Source organism: Oryctolagus cuniculus, chromosome 11 (genome assembly GCF_051225735.1).
Source record: "Oryctolagus cuniculus isolate XC-2025 breed Fujian yellow rabbit chromosome 11, ASM5122573v1, whole genome shotgun sequence".
Taxonomy (NCBI): Eukaryota; Metazoa; Chordata; class Mammalia; order Lagomorpha; family Leporidae; genus Oryctolagus; species Oryctolagus cuniculus.
The window spans coordinates 33467118-33486900 of NC_142877.1; the positions used below are offsets into that span (position 1 = coordinate 33467118).

General features: G+C 39.5%; 1 protein-coding gene across 6 annotated transcripts in view; it reads left to right on the forward strand.

The window, feature by feature from the left end:
• The window catches only part of PLCB1 (phospholipase C beta 1), a 792589-nt gene that overhangs the window by 544776 nt on the left and 228030 nt on the right, over positions 1-19783 (forward strand). The window lies entirely within an intron of this gene.

A 19783-nucleotide genomic window follows, 5' to 3' on the forward strand; every position in this document is an offset into this window, starting at 1 on the left:
TATGCACAAATATTCCTTTCTTACTCATAACTCTTTTATATATATTTTACTAAAATGGATTTAGAAAGTTTTTATGTTTACTTCATTATCATTTAATTTTTTTAGTAGATTTTTAAAAATCCTTTTCTGAGAGGGTGTTGTGTGAAGCAGATTAAGTCACCACTTGGGATGCTACCTCTTATTATCAGTGCACCGGGGATTGAGTCCTGCCCTTTCATCTGCTTCTGATCGAAGTTCATGCTAATGCACCTGGGAAGCAGTAGATGATTTAAGTGATTAGTTTCTGCCACCCATGCTTGAGACATATATCGAGTTCCAGACTCCTGGCCATCCTACTGCCATGGTTAAATTTGTAAATACTAGGCAGATGAGCTTGCTTGATGTGTGTATACAATCAGATGACAATTGCACTGCAGCAGACATTGAAGTTGGTTCCATATCCCTTGATATTCACTCTTCTAAGACAGCCAGCAGCTTTCTCTGCAGTTCTCCAGGACTGTCCAAGGACAGCCAGCCTCCAACGCCTGGGACCACATGGCCCCCGCAGTTGCTGGAGGCTGAGTACTTCCTTTTCCTTGCCCCTTGTGTGAGACAGTTCTCTCTCAGAGTCTCTCCATGATACTGAGCTACAATTTCCCACAGCTCTAACCCTCTTATTAAACATCCCTGTATTAGTTGCCTTTCCTCCCCTTCTCATTTCTCTTCAGCTGTTTCCAGTCACCTTCCAGATAAGTTGTAATCAAATCCCTGTCTCTGAGTTGGCTTTCGGAAGACCCTAAACTAAAACATGCACTTTTCTATCACTGACTCTCACAGAATCAAATGTGAAAGATGAGTGCAGTGAGAATAGCTGAGAGAAAAAAATGGAAAGGGGCTCTGCCTGTGGCTCATTCCTTCCAACCTATCAATGATAATAGTTGTTATCATTGGTGAAGCCCTAGCCAGGGGCTGCAAATCATGGCATTTTCCTAGAAGAGGCAGAAGATCCCAGAAGAGCCAGCTAAGTGAGCAGCAATGTCGTGATCAGGACATTGACCATGATCTTTGTCCCATTGCAGAGTCCTTCCAGCTACTCTAGACTTCCTCTAGCAGACATCCAGGAGGGTTTGTTGAAAAGAGAAATGTCACCTGTTTAGATGTTATTATGCAGTTGGCCTCTATAGCAATGGTTTCCAAACTTGTCCTTTAATTTTTGTTTTTCTTTTATCAAAGTTTTACAAAAACGACTGATATGTAGGGAAAACCTTTTGAAACGGTGTTTCAGTTTAATAGAGAAGAGCCTAAAATCTAAGTAGTGGTGGCTACCCTACCCTTGTAGTCCATCTTGCCCCATCCCATTCTCTGCAGGCACTTTTGCCAATACCTCAGGAGATTCGGGATGTTCAGTTTAAAAACCACTATTCTGAGGGACATATTGACTGGTGTAAAGATCTGTCTCACAATTAAATATTTTTATATAGATTACCTGCATAGAAATAGAGGAAATAAAAGAACTGAAATGAATAAACAAAATCAACTCAAATGAGACAGACTTATTTCCCAGAAGACAAAGATGCATGAAAACTAAATGATGTTGCTGATTCTTTTCATGCTTAATTAAGTTACAACCTAGAGAAAGCCGTTGAAAGCCACTCTAGTGTTTTATTGATCAAGATTCTATTTAAGTTCCACCTATTGACTTTCTAGCCTCAGTGGAAGGTCACTGAAGAGTGAATATATCTCCTCTTAACTCCGTGTTTCTTAGGTTCACACACTTCTCTGAAGTATTTGCGATGGGCTAAGTATGAAAAATAAAATGTTTTTCAAGGTAGCTGTTATGCATCCGTTGTTTATTGGTTGACTTGGCAACCTCCCTCACTTTTCTTTCCCTTGTTGCATTTCCTCCATTCCCTGGAGACAGGATCTGGGCCTGAGAGGCAAACACCCACCCCAAGAATCCTGGCTTTTTCTTGCTCCAGCCTTTCTGTCAGTGACCTCAGCGTCTGCTCAGCAGCACAGCACTAGCCAAAACGTCACAGCCACATCTAGTCATGGCTGAAGTGTCCTTTGTTCAGAAAATAACCAGACAGGAAAAATATAAATAGTAAAAGGCAAAGTCAAATGCCAGTCACAGGGGCTAGGGAAGTGAGCTTGGTCCATAAATCCATGCCACAGTCTGTTGCATTTTGAGAAAACCTGGTTCCCTCATCAACAACACCTTCCCACGATGTCTTGCCATTTTGTATTGAGCCATTTAGGAAAAAAACAAAAACAAAAACATGAAACTGCCTGTTTTCTTTTTCTTCCCCTGCATGTAACCTCCCAGCAGAACATGGCAGTGACAACTGGGACTACCACATCTTTCCCCTATCAACAGGGGTCCGGGGAGACTTTAGCTCATTCAAGAGGAACAGCGTGGCAGGTTGCACTGTGCTGAGAGGTAGAAAGGCCATGGAGCCACAGGCATTTGACCACCAACATCTACAATACTCAGAGTCGAGATGTGTTAATATTCAACCCACACCAACTTGGAGGAAAAGAGGTCAAATGCAAAGGGAAAACAAATGATCACCAGGAAACCAGATTAAGTGAGGTGTGGGCTCTTTGCCCTGATATTTAAAAGTTGGAAAATGTGTCATGGCAGAGAGCACTGTCAGGAAGCTGAGGATGTCCTATTATTTTGTTATTGTGTTATGGAGATTCTGGGGGCACTATCTTAATTCTGAATCCCTGCAATCTCCAGGACTCCAGTTATGAGAGCTTAATTATACCCAGCTGAGCACTACTTAAGTGGCCCGTAATTGATAATGGCAGACAAAAGTCAACCTTTTCACCCAAACCTTTGCCTTACTTGCAAAAAGTGAGCCAAAATGCTTTTGGCAATGTTGCTCTAAGTCTTTGTCAGGTCTTCCCCAGAATCTGACTCTGAGAGAAGATTTCAAGTACAAAGAATTTACATGAGAAGAGGTACCAGGAAGCACCTAAAAGGCAGTAGGTGGGAATGAGAAAGGGAAAGCAGCCAGTAGAGGTGGTGTCATTAACCAGTTATCCCTGTGAGTACCTGCAGCTTGGTCCTGAGGCAAACACTACATTTGTACATAGAACATCCCCACATTTCCCAACCACAGTTATTATTAAAGATGCTCCCAGGAGGTATTTATTTTTAGCACTTCCAGCCCTTTGGACATAACGTAAGCCATCAGGCAAAGACATGCAGATGGAAGACCTGCTGATCTCCTAGGATATCAGTATCTCCATTGTCTGCTACAACATCATTACCAGCAAAACAATACAAACCTCAACCAGTAGTATAAAAGCGATTTTTCTCTCCAGTTACATGGCTTGAACAAGAATATTCAGCATGTCAAAGGAAAAATCCTCCGTTGAATTCTTTTTTTAAATTCAAACACACACCTGATGCAGGTGCAAGTACATTTTATTCCAGCCTGTGGTATGCAACTAACTTAAGAACCACTAGGAAGTGGAACAAAATCAAAATGCAATTTTCACTGTCAAGAAGTTTGTAATTCTGAAAGAAGATATTAAAATCATTGGAATACAATATAGAATTGATATGCCTCCATTCATTCATCAAGCAGAGAGCTTTGGGTATCTTTTCATGTGCTAGTGAGGCTTGGAAGAAAAACAAGTTGTGTTTACTGAGATTCTGGGTAGTTTCAGTAATTGCTCCAATCTCTTTGCCTACTAATTATCTTATACTAACTTCAGTACAAATCTGTAGGTGCATATTATTGTCCTCATTTTACAGTGAGTCTTTGCATGGTCAAGTAACTGAAATTTGTTCAGCAGCAGCATTATGCTTTTTGAGAAGGAGTTAGTGAGAGGTGAATCTAAAAGGGTAGCATTTGTGACCTGCATGGAAGCCTTGTTGCTACCCTTGGCTCTTTAATCCATTTATTTACTTAACATATATTTTTCTGAGTCTCATTGTCAATGGCAGCCCTTGAGCTGGACAATGAAATGGTGCCATTCTTCTCCTCACAAGGCTTTCCATGTAGTAGAACCTTCTCTGTAGTTCATAAAATGAGGAAGGATGTACTGAAATTTCTAAAATGAAAAGTGCGGGACTGGACTGACGAGAGTCAGGTGCTGTTTAAGGAGCTAAGAGATAACATGTTCTAAATAGTTCATCAGAAAAGCATTAATGAGCACCTATTCTAGGTCTGCCTTTATAATAAACACTTGAGATATAAACAAAGTGAAGGTCATGGTGCTGGCCTTTAGACAACCAATGTCCATTTTGAACAAGGGACATGACATTCCTGTTAATGATCTAGGACATTTTTTTCCTCATCTACATTATAGTCAGGGAACATTGTGACAAGTCTCCTCTCTTAAAGCATTGTGAAACTGCACTGAGAAAATAAAAAGGGACTTGTTTTTTGTCTAATGACAACTTCTAATTCTAAATGGTAAATAGGGCCAGGCATTGATGTAGCAAAGATGCCAACTGAAATGCCCATACCCCATATCAAATGCTCCACTTTCAATTCCAGCTTCCTATGAACATCTTGAGAGTCAGCAGGCAAATGCCCACATACTTGGGTTCCTGCTACCCTTTGGAGAGAACTTGAGTTCTAGGCTCCTGGCTTCAGCCTGGCTCAGCTTGAGCTGTTGTAGGATTTTAGAGAGTTAATTGGCAGGTGGAAAAATCTCTTTCTCATGAACATTTGAAATAAGTAAATGTTAAGCTAATACATAATCTAGGCTCCAAATACAGCTCTAAGGTAGTCTTTAAGAAAGAAAGGTTCTGATCTGGATTCTGCCTTAACTCTGTAACAGTTGAAAGGGACTGTTTAATTTCTCCTGGATCAAAGTTTACCTGTCATGTTAAATTAATGTTAAATAATCAAACTTTTTTAAAAAAAGATTTAGTTATTTATTTGAAAAGCAGAGTTACAGAGAGCCAGAGGCAGAGAGAGAGAAATTTTCCATCCGCTGGTTAACTCCCCAGATGGCCGCAATGGCCGGAGCTAGGGAGCTGGAACTTCTTCCAGGTCTCCCACATGTGCACAGGGGTCCAAGGATCTGGACCTTCTGCTGCTGCTTTCCCAGGCATAGTAGCAGGGAGCTGAACCAGAATTGGAGCAGCCAGATCGAGAACCAGTGCCCATATGGGATGCCAGCACTGCAAGTGGAGGCTTTACCTGCTATGCTAAGCAGCGGCCCCAACAAAACGTTGTCATATTTACTAAAGAGAAGAGTGAGAAGAAAGTAAACTCAGAAATGTGAGACTGTTTTGAAAAAGGGAAAGTGCTAAACCGAAGTAGGTGTTATTAAGAACTTTCGCACAAAACCACATCAACAAGTACAACTTAATACCATACAGGGAAAGCTGCAGGAACAGAGAAAAGTGTGACAGCTGGGTGAGGGGGTGATCTGAGAAGGCTTCTAAACAGCTGCTAGAGGTTCAGTGGACGTTATCGCACCATAACTTGGACTTGTATTTGCACATAGTTATGGGAATAGAACAGCTTTTGCAATCAAAATGTAATAAGACTGTGTGACACTTTTCAACCTGAGATAAAATAATAATGCGCAACAACATGCTCTGCTAGTCCCCTTTTCATTTCTATAACAAAATACCTGATGCTTGATAACTTTATAAAGAAAAGGAGTTTCTTTCAACTCATAGTTCTGGATGCCCAAGGTCAATGGGCTGCACCTGGTGATGTCACTCTTGTCAGGCACCTCATGGAAAGAGGGAGCACACGTATGTGTGTCTCATCTGGTCTCTCTTTCACTTCTTACACATCAATAACGAGGTCTCCATCCTGATGATCCTTCCTAATGAGGATCACCTCTCAAAGCCTCACCTCCAAACACTTTAGTCAGATAAGTCTCTACTCTGTTTATACCACACACTGGTGATTAAATGTCAACACATAAAAATATGGAAAGACACTCAAATTATTTCCAAAACATCACACATGTATAAAACATAGTGCAGTGACTCCAGGGTTGGAAACCAAATGATAAACCAGCTAAGTCCACTGACTACACAAAAACACAGTGCTTGTTGCCATAGATGATAGGAAAGTTTAAGCCCAAGAAGAGATACTTGAAAAGGGAACATATAATAGATAGTTTCTGAAAGCAGGCAAATAGATTGGTGAGCTGTGAGATATTAATGCTATCTGCACTTACCCTCTTCGAGCTGATCTAACAGAATTCACAAGAGTCACAGCACCAAGAATAAATATGAACCAAGAAATAGCTTCTCAGGGTTGTGCTTAGAAGTGATTTAAGGAGGTGTTAAGCCATTGATCTGGTAGTGTTTCTCCACGGTGCTCTGATCTTATTAAAGAGTGAGGATTGAAAGATGATGAATGGATTCTCAACCATGGAGTCCCAGTGATATCTAAACATATGAGTGCCAGATACACATAATTGGCATTTGGCTCAATAGAATGTGGTTGGTGCCCATGCTAGCTGGCAAGCCTGGCAAGCACACTGTCCGGTTTTCCCATCTTGACTGTGTGGTGATTCCATGTGGATTTTTGGGCCATCTGTATTCAAGGCAAAATTTCACTGTGTGACGGGGCTTTGAAAACGTTATTTGCATGTGTTTGGCTGTCTTTATTTCTTAAGATAACCTGCATGGTTTTTTTTTTTTTTGTTTTTTTTTTTTTTTTTTTTTTTTAGCAAAACCCACAAAACAAGGTCGCATCTTCTGTTGGCATTTCTCTTGTCTTCTCACTGGCATAATGAGTCTCCTATGGTATTTTGTTTTTCTTCCTAAAAGCTTGATTCACTGGTTAGAGAAGAAAAATGCTAGAGGATATCTTTAAATGACTTGCAGAGATTAGAATGTAAATTAAGTCTGGAAAAGAATTTTGAAACTTAATGGACAAATTCAAATCAAACAGCTAATCCTCACGTTTCTGCCAGATGGGTCATTTGTCCGCCAGAGCCCAGCTTCTTTTTAACAGAAAGATTAAAGTCGCACGTTTTAGAGAGATAAGTAAGTCACCGGATAAACTCTTCCTTGGTCACATACAGGGCTATTTTTAGGACTAATGGAGAATGGTGAGATTGAAGCCAACTGCCAAGGAGGCAAGACACACCCCTTTTCATTATCTCTGTCCCCCATCCAAGCTAGAACTGGAAGAATTATATGGGTAAACATCATCCATGGCACCCACCACCGTCTGTCTTCATTACTCCTGACGTAGTCTTCAGGTCCACTTTTCACACCAAATACCTCTATGCTCCCAGACAAGTTGCTTCCCTAAGCCTCAGCTGACTCAATTGAAAATGAGAATTTAAAAGTACCTCTCTCTCATAGTATTTCTGTGCCTGGCATGTGGCCAGTACTCGGTAATGGTAACTCCTATTATTATTATTATCGTCATTATGTAGCTTCTATTGTTAGACAATGCAGGAAATCTATAGCAGTGTTGCTTGGTGGTAAATTGCATGCAGCACACTCCCTGATTGTCAGGGCTTCAGTCACAATGAATTCACATATGAGTTGTATGACTTTGAGCAAGCTGTTTGACTCAGGTTTCCCTTCTATAAAATAGGCACAGGGGCTGGTGTTGAGCTGCAGCCATTAAGCCACCACTGGCATCCCATAGCTGTTTGCTGACTTGAGTCCCAGCAGCTCTGCTTCTGATTTACAGCCTGATAATGCACCTGAGAAAGCAGTAGATGGCCCAAGTACTTGGGTCCATGCCACCCATGTGGGAGACAAGGATATAATTACTGGTTCCTGGCTTTGACCTGGTCCAGACTTCCTGTTGTGTCCATTTGGAAAGTGAACCAATTGATGGAAGATCTCTTTCTCTGCCCCTCTCCCTCACTTTATTAAATGAACAAATGAATGAATGAATAGCTTTTAAAAAAAAATAGACATAAAAGTAGTACCTGGTATCATGAGGATGAAATGGAATAATATGGGGCGGGTGCTGTGGCACAGTGGTTTAAACCACTGCCTGCATTACCAGCATCCCATATGGCACCAGTTTAAGCACCAGCTGCTCCACTTCAGATCTAGCTCCCTGCTAGTGCACCTGGGAAAGCAATGGAAGATGGCCCAAATCTTTGGGCCCCACCACCCATTTGGGAGACCCAAAAGAATTTCTGGCTCCTGACTTCAGCCTGTCCTAGCCCTGGTTGATGTGACCATTTGGGGATTGAACCAACAAATAGAAGATATCAGTTTCTCTCTCTCTCCCTCCCTTCTTCCTTTCTTCATCTTGAACCAGAACCCAAATGGGATGCTAGAGCTTTAACCCACTTTAACCCACTATGCCACAGCGCCCACCCCAACCCTCTCTTCCTCTCTTCCTCTTTCTCTAACCCTGCCTTTCAAATGAAATAAATCTTTATAAATGGGTTAATATTTGCACATAAAAAGCAGCATGTAAAGGTCTGTTGAACAATACACTGGAAATAGATTCAATTCATGAAACTGTTATAAAAGGATTTTTCTCTTTTTCTTCCCTTCCTATTCTGCATGCACTTGTGCAATAGTATTTCCTTTTAAGTCAGATCCATTATTTTTAAAAAAAGGAGTACCACATGTATCAACATGGCCAGCCACATTTCCTTCTGTTGAACCTCTACAGCACTTTTTCTTCTGCAGTTCGCTGCTGCTGCCTCACATCTGCTTTTAGGAGGAGCTCAGGAGCAATTCCATGTTATTTCTTTGATGCCATGATGGGGTCCTTTCCTAGGTGATCACTGCTGGTAAGAAGTGCATACCAAGCAGGAAAGAACCTGACTGGGGAACTTTCCAGGCACATTAGTAATGTGATGCAAAACTTATTTAGAGATCAGCTTTCAGTGGTGCCCTGTTGTGTACTTTTTCCCTCCCCTGGGTCAAGGAGTACATGGAAAGTATAATGAGAGAGGATAGTGCTAAGGACTTAACCACTGACTCAGAAATTGCATTTAAAGGTGTTATTGAAAGTCATGTTCATAAGCTCTGGGTAGAAGGTGAGGACCTATGGATTTATTTTCAATAAAGCATTTATTGTTAGTTTAATAGGGCACTGGACCAGAGCTAAGCAAAGGAAGTTAAGAGGAACAGGGCATTGACAGAGCAGTAGCTTGCCATGTGCAGTGTAATGAAGCATAGACAACTCATATCATTTAAGGATTGACTAGCTCTATGCTGAATTATTCCAGTCCCCTTTTCTGGTCTGGCTTTGGTCATCAAATTTTTCCAGAGCTTCTCCTAGATGTGAGGACAAAGAAGCCTTAGTTTAGGAATGCCCTCAGATCCAAGCAGGAAAGTACCCTTTAGTTCTTCCTCCTCTAGGAAAAGGTGGAGTGCTCTGTTACTGCCTGATTTAGAGAGGAGTAAGAAGGACTTTGAAAGGACAAGGAAGAAAAGTGTCCAATTGAACACACAATTTATTACAAGGACAGAATTTAGTTAGAAAATCCTCCTTAATTTTTTTTTTAGATATAATGGGATGATTTCTGCAGCAGTGGTTTGCAACAAATTGCAACTTCACATGAGAAGCATAGGAAACAGAATCCCAAACCTGGACAAAGTTTTCTACTGACTGAATTCACAGGACACATCCCAAAACTGCCACTTGGGGAGTTGTACAAGTCACCAGCACTCCACACATCTGAAGTCTGTTTGACTTAGCATCACTCATGTAGAAACTTGGGGAATTGGCAGCACATTCCTTACACAGTCATTTATACTTGTTCCTTACAAGCAGCCTCAGTGAAGTTGGCAAGAGAAGCCAACTGGCCCAACCAATGTCCTGCCTGATAAGCACCTGAGAGCTCAGTTTGTCTTGTGAATCTGATTAGACTCCACCTGGGATACAGCAAGGGAAACCTGGCTGTTACAGTATCCAGACAGTGTCATCTACAGTGAGATATTAGTCACCACATCTTTCCATTCGAGAGATAACAAGTAGAAGAGAGGCCATTCTACAGTAAACTCCTAATGAGCTGAAGCAGTTTCCCCATTTGATTCAATTTTACCTGAAAAAGTCTAGCATCAAAGATAAAGTACATCTGACGATTTATGCTTAACAAAAATATCTTCTTTATAGTATAGTATAAAAATCATTGAACTCCATGATAAATATGGTGGACTGAGCAAATCTGACTGAACTCCCTAGGAACCACACTAAAACTACATTAAAAGATATATTTTGAAATCATAATCTACAAGGTTGAGGATAATAAGATAAGAGGTAGCAATCACATACTTTAAGCAGCTGGCTGTATATTTACAGCTGTAAAAAAATGAGAAACTGATCAAAGACAAGCCATGTAAAAAGCTTGGAACCAACCTAAGTTATCACATAAAAACCTTAAAATTTTCAGGAATTGATGAAGTCACATTCCTCTGGAAGTAGAATTGGAGGTAAGGAAAAAAATAGTGAGATTTATAGTTGTTTGAGGACAACTAACCACAGTCTAAGAAATAGCCATGAGCTCGACCTGAGAGAGATGAGGGGTTTGTTCTCTGGAGACAGAATAATAGAGGGACTAAGGATGATACAAGACACAGGTGAAGGCAGGGCTACCATTTTGATATCAAGGATACAAAGTGGTCACAAGCATGCCACATACTCAGACTCCAGCTATCTACCACCATTTGTCTCCAGAAAGCTGACATCCAGGAGACTGTTCTTTTCTCTCCTGGAAGAGATTAAAATTTCTCTTCGGTCTCTGATCAGTTCAAGCAGGAAGACATAAAGATATCAACACTAAAGTTTATTCCAAAAGACAGAGAAATCCCTCTACAGTGATATCAATCCTCATATCTTTCATAGCCACCAATGCATGCAAAATTCAATCAGCTTTCAGTCTGCCAATTTGAAAAATGAACAGATAGTTAAAGGTTAATAAACATATGAGGAAAATTCCTTCTAAAAAAAGATATAGGAAAAGGGTAACTTTGTAGAAAACATAAACTAGATAATGAGAATTCTTTAAAGATATTACTGTCTTTGAAAAACAAATAACCATATTGCATCCATGAAAACAGAATGCAATTTTTAAGGAAGTGAGAATGTAAACTAGCTCTCAGATTTTACAAAGGGTAGCAAACACCAAAAGACGACCTAGAAATGAAACTTAGGAAATCTCTCAGAAAACAAAGAATGAAGTGAAAATTTGGAGAGAAAAAGCACAAAATATTTAAATCTAGCTAAATAATATTCCAAAAAGAGAGAAGAGAGGAAACTATACTAGAATTAATTCATAAAAATTTTTTCAAACTAATGGACAAAAGCTTTCAAACCAAAAGATTCCAACATATGCCCAACACAGAGGATAAAGATAAACCCACACCAAAGAACACTGTTGTGAAATTTCCAGGAACTAGAATCAAAGATGCTAGAAACTTCCAGAGAGATAAAACATAAAAGATTAAAAGAGACCACATACCTGTTTTTAGGGTGGTAAATCTTTAAATTTTCAAACCTCTCAAAAGGTACACTATGAAGAGAGACTGAAGCAAATTGTCCCACAAAAATATAAAAGAACAAAGGTTTCCTATCTAGAATTATACCTAGCACAATTAGCAATGAAGTGCACAAGTATAAGCCTTTTTTCCGACATGCGGCACTCAAGAAATTTCACATGTATGAACCACTTCTCCAGAAACTACTGACAAATATGTGAAAAGATAGCCATGAAAGAGCAAGGCACAAAATAAAAGAAATATAGCATAGAATAGAAGTGAATGAAATGGAAATTGCTCAACCTAGATTGGAGCAGGTCAGAAGTCTTCAGGAAGATCTTCAAGAGAATGTCACAGGGAAAAAAAAAGACTCAACATATTACAAAGAGGTTTAGCTTATTAGTAGACAATTTGGAGTTGGAGATATGTATGAAGAAATAAATGAGATGGCAAAACAAGATAATTATTAACTACAGATAAAACAAAAAGTTGTGCACAAAAAAGTATTTTTTAGGTTAACATATGACTCAACTCTAAGTAGAATACATAGTCTTGATAATTTAAAGACTGAATGCAAATCTAACCAAATTATAATTATCTCAGAAGGATGGGAATGTGTGTGTGAGCTATGGAGACAGAGACAAGAAAGAGCAATATCCTCGTCTTCCATGATGGAAAGTCCCAAAGTACCAATGCAAATGTAACATTTTGAGATATAAAAGTAGATACCAAATACATAGGCTAAAAGATTCTAAAGTGTTTCTAATCAGGACAAAATGAGGAAACTTTTTATACCAATTCTCTTTGTGAAAGTAGTTCTAGGGAGCAGATGTAGAAATAGTTCTAAATTTAGGCAACAACCCTTAGCCTCTGAACTGTGCTGCTTGACCCACAAGCATCCCCTACAGTGACATCAGTACATCAAGTGCAAATCACACAAGTGACTTCTTAGCTCTAACTTGTTGACTCTATTAGATGACGACAATCAATCAGCCCCTCCCTATTCTTCCAAGTTCAGTGCATCAGGAAACAAATTTAGCTGATTTTACTCCATCTATTGTCAGACCTGGGCAACAGAATACTGAAAGAGAGACAAGCAGAACTAGACCAAAATGAATTGATCCTCTCAGAAGATTCTTGAAATTTAGATCCCCAAGAAGCCAGAAGGTTCAGAAGTAGCCAACATGAGTTGTATTTTTCCTCTAACTAGGTCTGATTTCCAACTCCAACTTTTTAGTTTAAGACAGTGAATGAATAGAAGTCAGAACCAATCATAAAAAGAAATCAAGTAGGAATTTTGCATACTGTGTGCTTAAGTTCTTGAAGGACAAGACTGATGGATACATTCATGGTTGCTATCAAGACCCTTGCCGGATAAAGGTAGACCCTCCATAATGTTTGTTCATCAATAATGACTTGCAACGAATTCCCAAGCTCCAGGGTGAATTCAAGACATCTTGTTCTTCCTGAAAAGACTTCAACTGAAGACATTTTTCCCACATGCCTGCAACAGAAAGTTCTGTTGGAAATGGTTTCCTTGAAGCCAATAGATAAAGTTATCAGAACACATGAAGTTGGAACAACCATTTCATAAAACTCTTCTAGAAAATTCATCAGGTCAGCCGGCACCATGGCTCACTAGGCTAATCCTCCAACTGTGGCGCCGGCACCCTGGGTTCTAGTCCTGGTTGGGGCGCCGGATTCTGTCCCGATTGCTCCTCTTCCAGTCCAGCTCTCTGCTGTGGCCCAGGAAGGCAGTGGAGGATGGCCCAGGTGCTTGGGCCCTGCACCCGCATGGGAGACCAGGAGAAGCGCCTGGCTCCTGGCTTTGAATCCGTGCAGCACGCCAGCCGTAGCGACCATTTGGGGGGTGAACCAATGGAAGGAAGACCTTTCTCTCTGTCTCTTTCTGTCTATAACTCTCTGTCTCTCTCTCTCACTGTCTAAGTCTGCCTTGCAAATAAATAAATAAAATTGAAAGAAAGAAAATTCATCAAGTCTGTTCTCCGAACTCTGGACAAAAATTCCCCTTGTTTCCTGGTTGTCCTCAAGGTCAGGGGGATGGCCCCAGGCTTACAGATGGCATCAGAGTAGTCCATTCCCTAGTAAATACTCAAGGACATTTTGCATGCGCTTGTATGCATGTGTGACATCCAGCAAAGTATCACTGCATACACTGTAAGATCTTGAAGGGTATTTTCAATGATGTCTGGAAAGCATAATTTTGAATTTGTGTCTTCCTGACATCTTCAGGAGCCCATCTGCAGAGCCTCAGCCATCATCTGCCCCAGGGAAAGGAGAGAGCCAGAACAACCAAGCAGTATGGTGAATGGATATGGCATTTGTGCAAAGCCGCATGACATTTGAGAGTTTCTTTCCAGCAAAGATAGTGCTGAAGAATGACAAAACATAGAAGTAGCCACTGGGGACCATCAGTTTGTCAGGAAAGTTTTCTCTTGTGTCTCTTTGAAGATGATTCCTTCCCATTAAGGTTATATCTTTTCCTCTTCTGCAACACAGTTTCCTTTTCCATTGACTATCAGATCTTCTTTAGAATGGCATCTAAGAACAATGCTTTTCCCATTTCTTGAAGGGTTTACATTTTTCCTACTTTGGATCTGAATACTTCAGACTACATGTATACTAAAGATTATTTGGGCTGGCGCCACGGTTCAATAGGCTAATCCTCCACCTGCAGTGCCAGCACACCAGGTTCTAGTCCCGGTCCGGGCATTGGATTCTGTCCCGGTTGCCCCTCTTCCAGGCCAGCTCTCTGCTGTGGCCTGGGAGTGCAGTGGAGGATGGCCCAGGTGCTTGGGCCCTGCACCCGCATGGGAGACCAGGAGAAGCACCTGGCTTCTGGCTTCGGATCAGCGTGGTGCGCCGGCTGCAGCGTGCTGGCCATGGCAGCCATTGGAGGGTGAACCAACAGCAAAAGGAAGACCTTTCTCTCTGTCTCTCTCACTGTCCACTCTGCCTGTCAAAAAAAAAAAATGATTTGTAGGTGATAGTATATGATTGACATGTCCAATAAGAAGCTTATCTATCTTTTATTAAGAAAACAGGTAAGCTGGCACCACAGCTCACTAGGCTAATCCTCCGCCTGCAGCGCCAGTACTCCAGGTTCTAGTCCCACTTGGGGCACTGGTTCTCTCCCGGTTGCCTGGCTTCCAGTCCAGCTCTCTGCTGTGGTTTGGGAAGGCAGTGTAGGATGGCTCAGGTGCTTGGGCCCTACACCCACATGGGAGACCAGGAGAAGCACCTGGCTCCTGGCTTTGAATCCGTGCAGCACGCCAGCCGTATTGACCATTTGGGTGGTGAACCAATGGAAGGAAGACCTTTCTCTCTGTCTCTCTCTCTCACTGTCTAACTCTGCCTGTCAAAAAAAAAAAAAAGAAAGAAAGAAAGAAAGAAAGAAAACAGATAACAGACTTGAATTTTATCCTTGTGGACTGACCTTACACTTCTGAAGTTAATTTCTCCTCCTGTTGGTTTTACTCCAGAAAATGGTAGCATTGCTTCTTCTTATGCTTTGATGCTTCATAATCTCATTCTTTTTTTTTTTTTCTTTTTTTGACAGGCAGAGTGGACAGTGAGAGAGACAGAGAGAAAGGTCTTCCTTTTGCCATTGGTTCACCCTCCAATGGCCACCACGGCCGGTGCGCTGCGGCTGGCGCACTGCGCTGATCCGAAGGCAGGAGCCAGGTGCTTCTCCTGGTCTCCCATGGGGTGCAGGGCCCAAGCACTTAGGCCATCCTCCACTGCCTTCCTGGGCCACAGCAGAGAGCTGGCCTGGAAGAGGGGCAACCGGGACAGAATCTAGCGCCCCGACCAGGACTAGAACCCGGTGTGCCGACGCCGCAAGGTGGAGGATTAGCCTAGTGAGCCGTGGCACCGGCCATAATCTCATTCTAATATGATTATGTTTAATAATTATTCTAAATGATTGTGTTTTAATTAAGCTTATAATTATCTCTAATATATTAGCTTGCTTGAATTCATAGATTTTTAGAACTAGAGAATTAAGTGTCCATGTAGTTTACTCGTCCTGTGGCTAAAGAATTTGTCCTTAACCAATTGTTGCTGGCAAGAGTAGAAGTTGAATTTCTTGTGCTGTTACTAATTTTTTTAAGAAAGCAATATGTTTTTCCTACCTCAGTTTTCCATCCTTCTGTGTCCCTCAGTTTTCCATCCTGTGTTTCTCAGTGGTTCAAAACATATTTATTATAAACAATTTTTTGAATAGTGCAAGGTTAATTTAAAAAACTTGGATATTCAAGTTGACAGCAATAGCAATATTCCAGATATAAGATACAAGGAAGGGAGAAAAATCCTCTGAAAATCTGTTCTCTATCTCTAAGAATGTACTAGTCAAAACTGGTTTTTGAGACTAATTCATTATGTCAAAACATCTGCATTTTTGAAAATGAACTCCTGATCCCTTAGCTGATACCTAGATTGCAAACTAGGCTCTAAAAATTCCTTCATGGAGGATTCTTTAATGATTTCATATAATTATAAATAATCCTCACACTGATGAACCTAACTCTCATTTTTCCAATTATTTTAATCTGTGCCAAAATTAATGTTAGAATTTTTACTTTCTATGAAATACCAAAGGTAGAGAAGATAAATCAAAATATTATGGTTTAATTGATGTGTAGAATATTAACTGGCTTTGTATTTAATCTGGCAATATTTATCAAAAAGAATACATATATGCATATTATATCAATGTCTTATAGCCTCCAAATGGCTTTATCATCTTCCTGGTTTCATAATTAGTGAAATAAACTTTGACACAGTCTTTGGCATGTTGCAAATTATGTCTTGGTCTGAATTATAACATTTTCATTGGAGGGTGACAAATATGTGGCTTATACGCCTTCACATTTCTGATCTGCACCATAAAAATTAATCACAAACATGGTTTGAATCTCTCTCTATTCAAGTGCCCAAAAGTCACTAACAATAAATTGGAATTTGTTCCAAAGTTAAAATTCATTTGTCCTCTTTGACCTATTGACATGTTTTACCTTAATTGCTTTTCAAACATCAGACAAAAGTATAGTTATTCCTGCAAGATAACAGTTATAAACCTATAGCCTTAGGATCCAGTCCAGCATCAGAAAGATGCATGTTAGGTCACAAAACATTTTATTGTTGTACTGTAGTTTACGTGCCTTCAGAAGAAACGTACACTTGTCCAACTTACCAGTAAACTGGCAAGTAAACCTGTTAACTACCCTGCCCCCCTCATATGCACATTCATCTAGCTATTATATTACTGCTTTTTTGATGGCCTCTGAAGATATGTGCATTTATTTCCTATCTCCTGAGGAAGCTGTAATTAGAGATTGAGTTGTATGAAATTGCCATTTCATAGGTTGAAATGCCCAACATTAACAATCTCATATGAGTTGATGTAATTGAAAAACAGGAATCAAACAAAATTGTGCTTCTGTTGGTAATCTCCCAGTTTCAAGCAGTCCATTCTCTTTTTAAAATCACTATAATCATCCAAAAGAATTGGTGATCTAACACTTCCTTTACACAAAGCATCATGGTAAACTCCATGGGTGACAACAGATGCAAGTGCACACCTTATTTTGAAGGTGCTGTTGCCTGGTTTTCAAGGTGAGTGATAGGCTATAAGATTATGAGCCATTTGCAGATAGAGAATGTGTTTCACTATGCTTTCTTTTTCTGTGTATTTCACATGTGGCAGGTAGTCAATAAATCTTTGCTAAAAGAGTGAAAGGTGGGGAGAGAGACAAAAAGAAGGAAAACAGGAAAGGTGAGAGGAATACAGAACTTAGTTTAAGAAGTACCTGAAAACTGAATTTGTCACAGAAAAAAGGAGAGCTACAAAGAAATTCAGTTTTTTTTAAACATTTGCTTCTAAATGAGTTTTATACTCCAAAATATTTTTAAAGCCATTTATTGAAATTGCTTTGACCCTAAGTTGACTTTGGTTCATTACCAAATATTGAAGTGAGTGCAAAGAGATATGTGCATTCTACCATCAGTGCATTTCCAAGATTTATTTGTTTGAGAGGCAGAGAGAGAGAGAGAGATAGGTCTTCCATCCATTAGTTCTCTCCCCAGATGGCTGCAACAGCTGGAACGAGGCCAAAGCCAGAACCAGGAGCTGCTTCTGGGTCTCCCACATGGGTGCGGGGCCAAGGACTTGGGCCAACTGCTGCTTTTCCCAGAACATAGCAGAGAGCTGGATTAGAAGTAAAGCAGTGGGGACTCAAACCAGTGCCCATATGGGATGCTGGCACTGCACATGGTGGCTTTACGCACTACAGCAGGGTGCCAGCCCTGATCAATACATTTTAAACAGGAGGCTTCAAGAGCAGTAACTAGTAATCTCATCAATAGCAACATGACCAGGAAGGTTTCTCTTAGATGAGTTACTTGAAGCCATGAATAATGGTATCTATTAAAAATTGTTCACCACAAATATGAAAATATAAGGAGCGTTATACTTCTCACTTCTTACTTTAAAAAATTATTTCAAAGACAGAGTTACAGAGAGGCAAAGAGAGTCTTCCATCTGCTGGTTCACTCCCCAAATGTCTACAATAGCCAGAGCTGGGGCTGTTCAAAGTGAGGAGCCAAGAGCTTCTTCTAGATTTCCACCTGGTTGCATAGGTCCAAGCACTTGGACTATCAGCTGTAGTCCCAGGCACAACATCAGGGAGCTAGATTGGAAATGGAGTAGCCAGTACTCAAACCAGCATCCATACAGAATGCTGGCATCACAGGCGGAAGTTCTACCTACTGCTACGCCCCAATGCCAGCCCCTATATTTCTCATTGTATTACAAGACACCTTCTTAGCTCTTTCTTTTCCTTTTATCATTATTGAAATTATAAAGGTGAATGGTAGGGGTAATTTTTAAGTAGTTTTTGGGGCAAATAATTATTTTTATTTAAAACTTCATTTAGGAAGTTTTTTTTCTTTATAAAAGAGCCACTATCAAAAGAACCAAAAACTAAATTTATTTATGTCTTTATTCATTCCTAGACAATATTAAAAGAGATTTCACTTTAGGGTTCCCAGAATTTGGGAAAAGTATTAATTAGTCACCTTGAGAAATTTGTTGGTTGTGTAAAACTTTTTGCTGTGGCAAAGAGTCAGGCCTAGCTTTTCCATTTGCATATGTCACATCCTTTCCTTATCATTCAGGAAAAAATAATGGTGCTCCAATCAATCAAAATGAATAGTTGTTTTTAGCTATAAATTTGATAGTTGGGATGTTGAGTAGGAAAATACAAATTTTTACATATTATTTGTGAGCCCATTGCTAGAACTTTAACAGAAAGGGAATTTGTTATGCATAATCAAAACCTTAAAAATACACATACTTTTTGAATCAGATTCCAATTCAGGAATTTATCCTAAAATAATTAAGGACATGTACACAAATTTAACTATGAGAGCATTTAATGCAATGTTAGACGCACTACTGAAAAAAATAGAAACAATTTTAATAAGTAACAATAGTAGCATATTACTTAGTTATGTTATACTTTTATATCCTATACCATATAAAATATAAAATTATATTCTTTGTTAGAGTTAGTATCTTTATGGAATTTTCATATTAAAATGGTCATAACAGATTGTTCAATTAAAATGAGCAAAGATTGCTCAAATATATGTACGTGTGATTGAATTTTTATAGTAGAATCATACAACCACATTTTTTTCTCTGAAAGAATGCTAAGATTTTGACAGTATTACCTCTGAAGGAAGAGCAAGTGATATTTAGGGAAAAAAAGGTTTCTAATTCTTTTCAGATTTTTTTATTTTTAAATAAACATATACTAGTTTATATTAAAACAAACTATTTCAAGAAGAAAAATAACAAGTGCTACCCTCCAACATTTACTGGCAATGTTTTCACTATCCACGGACATGCTGTTGTTTTGAGGCTTTGATTGCTAGAGTTAAAGAAACTATGGGTTGGACCAAAATACTTAAACACAACTCTATATCTGTAGCAATTACTATAATAAAGACAAAGAATTGTCTCAACACATGTGGCAAAATATCAAATTGTACATCATAACTATAATTTTTAACAACTACACCTCAAACATAAAACAAGATTTATCTCAACAAGTAGCATTAATCACCTCAGAAAGGTTGTAACAATAGAAAAATTTCTAAATAGAATCTAAAAGTCAAAGTGGTAGTCATAGTTTTTCCATTTGAAGTAAAATCATTCTAAATATGAAGTCCAAAGAACTTTTTTAGGAACATTCAATTTTTTATTCCAAGAAGTCTCAAATTTGGTCATCTGTATTTTCTGTTTCAGGAAAAAAGATAATTACTTGAAAACACTTCCACTACTTTAAATTGTAAAGCTACTTAGACATAACT